The sequence below is a fragment of the Phyllostomus hastatus genome, unplaced genomic scaffold, assembly GCF_019186645.2.
Source record: "Phyllostomus hastatus isolate PE091 unplaced genomic scaffold, TTU_PhHast_1.1 phas_contig_98, whole genome shotgun sequence".
Taxonomy (NCBI): Eukaryota; Metazoa; Chordata; class Mammalia; order Chiroptera; family Phyllostomidae; genus Phyllostomus; species Phyllostomus hastatus.
In genome coordinates, this window is record NW_025333999.1 from 506,519 (window position 1) to 512,518 (window position 6,000).

The 6,000-nt window shown below is 43.5% G+C and overlaps 1 non-coding gene across 1 annotated transcript; it reads left to right on the plus strand.

Moving 5' to 3' along the window:
- Positions 1 to 2,284: 2,284 nt before the first annotated feature.
- Positions 2,285 to 2,448, plus strand: LOC123828645. The gene has a single exon (XR_006787490.1). It is a non-coding gene; the product is annotated as a U1 spliceosomal RNA (small nuclear RNA).
- Positions 2,449 to 6,000: the final 3,552 nt, after the last annotated feature.

Genomic DNA, 6,000 nt, shown 5'->3' on the forward strand with positions numbered 1-6,000 from the left:
GTACCGGACACTATTCTAAAGGATAGAGACAAATCAAGGAACAAAACAGGCAAAACTTCCTGTCCCCTGTGGAGCTGATGTTCTATTGGGTGTATGCAGAATATCCAGAATATTGCAATAAGAAATTGGTAACTTTTCTGGGAGAGGAACTTAAAGATGGAGACAGGGCATGGGACAGAGGCTGCTTTCACTCTACAAATTCTTTTGACCATTGTAACATGTGCATATTATTGTAACATCTTGTTTTTAAGGTTTTATTTAATCATTTTTTAGAGAGAGGGGGAGGGAGGGAGAAAGAGAAGGAGAGAAACATGGATGTGTGAGAGATACATGGATCAGTTTTCTCTGGCCTGTCCCCAACTGGGGATCTGGCCCAGGACCCAGGCATGTGCCCTGACTGGGAATCAAACCAGTGACCTTTAGGTTCATGGGCTCAATCCACTGAACCGCACCAGCCAGGGCTTATTGTAACATCTTTAATCATTCCAACAATAAATTAAATTTAAAAATTAAGCCTGCTTGATGCCCAGACAGTGCAATAAAAGGAAGGGAAAGGGTAAGTGCACTCTTCTGCATGTGTATTATACTTCAAAAAAGCAAAATGATGGAAAGATATCTACATTCCCACGTTTATTGCGGCATTATTCACCAAAGCCAAGACATGGAAACAACCTGTGTCCCCCATTGGATGAATGGATAAAGAAAATGTGAAATGTGTATATAGATATATATATCCATATATATAATTTTCCACATATATAAAGTATATGGGTCTTGGCAGAAGTAACACCTGCTTGAGTGTGGTTGGTAGGGCAATAATATGGGTGTAATAATTTATAGCTTTAATTTGAACATTTCACCTAAAATGTCATATGGTGTGTTTGAGTGTGATATTATGTTACAGAACTACATGCTTATGATTTTCTAATAAAACAGGGGTGTTATTTGTGCCAGACCCTGTATATAATGGAATATTATACAGCTTTTAAAAAGGAGAAAATCCTGTCATTTGCAACATGGGTGGACCTTGAGGGTATTATGCTAAGTGAACCAAGAGAAATAAACCACAGAGAATAACAAATAGTGCATGGTATCACTTATATATGGAATCTAAAAAATAAAGTCAAACTTGTAGAAACAGAGAGTAGGAAAGTGGTTGCCAGGGGCTGGAATGGAGGAAATAGGGAGAGGTTAGTACAAGGATACAAACTTTCAGCAATAAGATAAATAAGGTTTGCGAATCTAATGTGAAACATGGTGACTATAGTTGCTAATACTATATGATATAATTGAAATTTGCTGGGAGTAGAACTTAATTGTTCATACACACACCACATAAAAACATATATAAATATGTGAAGTGATAGATATGTTAATTAACTCAATGGGGGAATTTTTCAGAATGTATACATATATCAAATCAGTATGATATGTGCTTTAAATATCTTAGAGTTTTATATGTTGATGATATCTCAATAAAGTTGAAATAAAAAAATTAAAGCTACTTGATACTCAGATAGTGCAACCAATAAAAAAGAGGTAGGTGTACCTGGCTGGTGTGGTTCAGTGGATTGATTGCTGGCCTGCGAACCAAAAGGTCGCCAGTTGGATTCTCAGTCTATGGCACATGCCTGGGTGTCGGGCCAGGTCCCCAATAGGGGATGCGTGAGAGGCAACCACACATTGCTGTTTCTCTCCCTCCCTTACCCTTCTAAAAAATACATAAATAAAAATCTTTTTTAAAAAAAAGTAGGTAGGTGTCCTCTTCTGAATGCATACTATGCCTCATAAAGAGTGCTGAAAAGCAAAATGATAAAGGAAATTAAAATGAACCCATTAATGCATATTACAAAATTAAAATGGGTAATCTCGCTTTTTTAAATCCTCATTCAAGGATATGTTTATTGATTTTAGAGAGAGAGAAAGAGAGACATCAATGTGAGAAAGAAACATCAATCGGTTGCCTCCTGTACATGCCCTGACCAGGAATCAAACCTACAACCTAGGTATGTGCCCTGTCCGGGTATGGAGCCCATGACCTTTTGGTGCACAGAACAACATTCCAACCAACTGAGCCACACAACCAGGACTGGAGTAGTCTCATTTGTACTGATGTGAAACTGTCTTCAACACGTTATGTTGAAAAAAGCATAATGTAGACCAGTTTGCATTGTTCGCTTGAACTTCTGGGTGTGTTTATAAAGGCTATATAAATACACACACATTTGCCTGTGTATTTGCCCACAGGCCATCTCTGGGAGAAGGCACAAGACACCCATCACACATATTCACGTGGCAGGGAAGAAGCCACGATCACAAAGGCGGCTTTCCCAGGTTGAGGCTCACGCATTGCCTTCCAGATGTGTTGATCCCTGGGATTTCCCCAAATGTGGGAAACTCAACTGCAGACTTTGTGGTTGTGGGAGACTGTGTTTGAGCTGTCCCCTGAAAAAACGAAAACCAAAAATGACACACGTCACAGTGGTTAAACTCAGGGAAGGGAACTGTGGGGGCAAGGGAACAGGTGAGAAGGTGCTAGACTTTTTATACTGTGCACTGGGGTGCTGTTTAAAATTTTTAGCTCATATTATCAATTCAAAAAATTTACAAAGACCTAAAAAATCAAATAAAAGGTAACAAATTATTAAACTTCTAGTTGTAAAATCATTCCTGTAATAATAATAATCAATAGTATAAATAAATAGTAACATGGTTAATAAAGATATCAATATTATTATTCAACATATCAATATTAACAAATTTATGTTAAGAATAAACATGTTTGCATTATTAAGAAATGTATATTAAGCCCTGGCTGATGTGGCTCAGTGAATTGAGCGCCAGACTGTGAAGCAAAGGGTCGCTGGTTCAATTGTAAGTCAGGGCACATGCCTGGGTTGTGGGCTGGGTCTCCGGTATGGGGGCGCATGAGTGGCAACCACACATTGATGTTTCTCTCCCTCTCTTTCTCCCTCCCTTCCCCTCTGTCTAAAAGTAAAATAAATAAAATCTTTAAAAAAATAAAACTTGTTATTCAAAAACTAAAAAAAGAAATGCATATTAAGAATGAATGTATTAATGCTATATATATGCATGCAGCATATATGTTTATATAATGAATGCTCTGTGCTGACTTTGGTGATGGCTCATTGAGTTTTGCCCTCCAAATCTGAGTGTCTGATGGAGGAGACCGAGAAGAAACCAGATAGCTCTAACACAGAGCAACAGGGCTTTGATGCAGAGATAAGAAAAGTCAGAGAGTGACTTTGCTTCTTTTCCTGAACCAGATCTCAGTGTCCACTTGGTTCTGGGACAGATCATGCTGGGGTCTACTAGAACCTCAGCAAAGTCTCACTGAATCCTCTGCCAAGTGGAGTGTGTCGCCTGGGCAACGTCTCCAAACCAGGTGTTCAACACACAGGGGACAAGCCACAGAGAAAACTGGGTCCTGTTCTTATCAGAGCGGAAATCTCAGCCGTCTGTGGGACCTGAAGGCTGGGGAGGAAATGCCCCCCCTAACTTGCCTGAGCTGGCTCAGCAGTTTGCTGTCCCCCCAGGGACCTGGGGGTGGGGGTGATGTCAAGGCCATGGCATATCTGGCGTCTGTTAGGGAGTCCATGGCTCCTAGACAAAGATGATACACTCACAGGCAACTTCTGTCTGCTCTCCTCCCCCGGCACCTCCCACTTCTGGGGCAACACAAGGTCTCCCGCTGGGTCAGCTGAGGGAATGGACTGGAGCACTGGAAAACACTGTAGGCCTAGGTTTCCCGATAGTCTGGGCTGGGGGTGGGGGTCAAGGGGAAAGCTGGGCCCTGCTCTAGGGAGGCTCCTGGGAGAGAAAAGTGGAAAGGGAAGGAAATGGCCCTTCCCTTGAGGAGCTACTAGGAAGGGAAAACAGAAGTGAAGAGGCTTGGACCAGCCTCCACTAATTACAGGGCCACTGACAATAACGGCCAGTACTCACAGGACACAGACTATGCTGGGTGCGGCTCTCGGAACCCTCACAACCCTAGGAAGTGGGGAATATTACCATCCCCCCATGGTTTTAAATAGGCTTTCTTTTTAGAACAGTTTCATGCTCACAGCAAAATCGAGGGGAAAGTACAGTGATTCCCCATGTACTCCCTGCCCCCAGGGCTTCGAAGCCTGCCCCACCATCAACATGGTGCCACAGAGGTGCTTTTGTTATCACTGGTGCACCAACATTGACAGAGCATTATCACCTCAAGTCCAGAGTTTACACTGTGGTTTGCTCTTGGGTGTTATACCTTCTGTGGGCCCTGGCAGCAGCGTATAGTGACATGTATCTGTAAAGAATAGTTTCACTGCCCTCAAATCCTCTGTGCTCTTCCTCTTCACCCCTCCATCCCCCCACAAACCCAAAGTAACCCCTGACTTTTTTTTTACTGTCACCATAGTTTCCCGTTTTCCTTATCACCCCAATTTAAAGATGAAGAAACTGAGCCCTGGCTGGTGTGGCTCAGTGGGTTGAGCACCAGCCTGAGAATCAAAAGGTCACCAGTTCAATTCCCAGTCAGGGCACATGCCTGGGTGGTGGTCCAGGTCCCTGGTTGGGGGCATGTGAGAGGCAACCACACATTGATGTTTCTCTCCCTCTCTTCTCCTTCCCTTGCCCTCTCTCTAACAGTAAATAAATAAAATTTAAAAAAAAATTAAAGATGAAGAAACTGAGGTACCCATTAGTGGAAGGATGTGAGTGTTTTCATCCCCATTCCTCACCCTAGTCCTGATACAATGACCCCCTTCCCTGCCCCAGAGGGTCAGGATAGAAGGGTGATAGTTACTGCTCAAGATCACATGGGTCATTGGTAATACAGGATGCTCTTCTCTGTAATCCAAGTGAGGGGAACACTCTGATCTCTGATTTTTGTGAGCTCTCTCAAATCAGTGAGGCCAGGACTGTCCTCAAGCCTCTCTGAGCCTCCACCATCCACCCACTCCCCGGCTCTCAGCTTTTGGCAGGAGAAATTGTGTAAAAAGAAATGTCTGAGACAGGTCCCAACTTTCTCATCATCACCCCGGCATTGGGGGAAGGGGCCCCAGCTGCAGAGAAGCTTTCCAGATGCTGATCTTGGCAGGCGGTGGAGTTGCAGCCGCCTCGCCTCGCCTTGTCTACTTCATCCATGGGCTTGGGGCCCACTTTCAGCTTCAGGGATGGGCTGGGAAGGCTCCCAGTGGAGGCCAGTTCCTGCCACGTCTGCACCAGATGCAGTCTTGGCCCTTCCAGCCTGGAAAGGGTGGGCTCTCTCTTCCGGACCAGAGAGCATGCACATTTAGGGGAGACGGGAACACCAGAGGCTCGCTTCTCAGCAACCCGCCCCCCACAACACAGTATAATAGTAACAGCTGGTACATATATACTGGGCCAGTTATTGCCCTAAAACATTTAGCAAATACCAGCCCATGAAAAGCTCACTGCAGCTGCCTCAACTAGGGAATGAGTAGACAAACTGCAGTCCAGCCTTACACAGAAGATCACTCAGGAATATATTTGGAAACACTAGTTCAGAAAGGAAGGAACTAGTTATAAATAACAACATGGATGAATCTCAAATGCATTATACGGAGGGAAAGAAGCCACACACAAAAGGCTACATGCTGTATTATTCCATTTCTATGACGTTCTAGAAAAGGTCAAACATATCTTGGTTGTGCTGGTGGTTACGTAACTACACATGTTTTCTGTGGAAACTTGCAGAACTGTACACTGAAAAGGGAAGACTTCATTGTATCTCAGCTGTATCTTAAAACAAAAAATCGAACAAAATCCCTCCCAGCTGCCTTAAGGCAGGAAAACAGAAGGACCTCAAACAGAGGGGATTTAATACAGGGGTGGGTTACATAGGTTAAAAAAAAACCAAAGTATAAATAGGTTGAGACTATTTAGAAATTAGCACACTGTGAGGCCTTATCCAGTGGAAGATGCTGCCAGGAGCAGTTGGGAAGAGATACTCTGGCTTCTCCCAGCCTCCTGCTT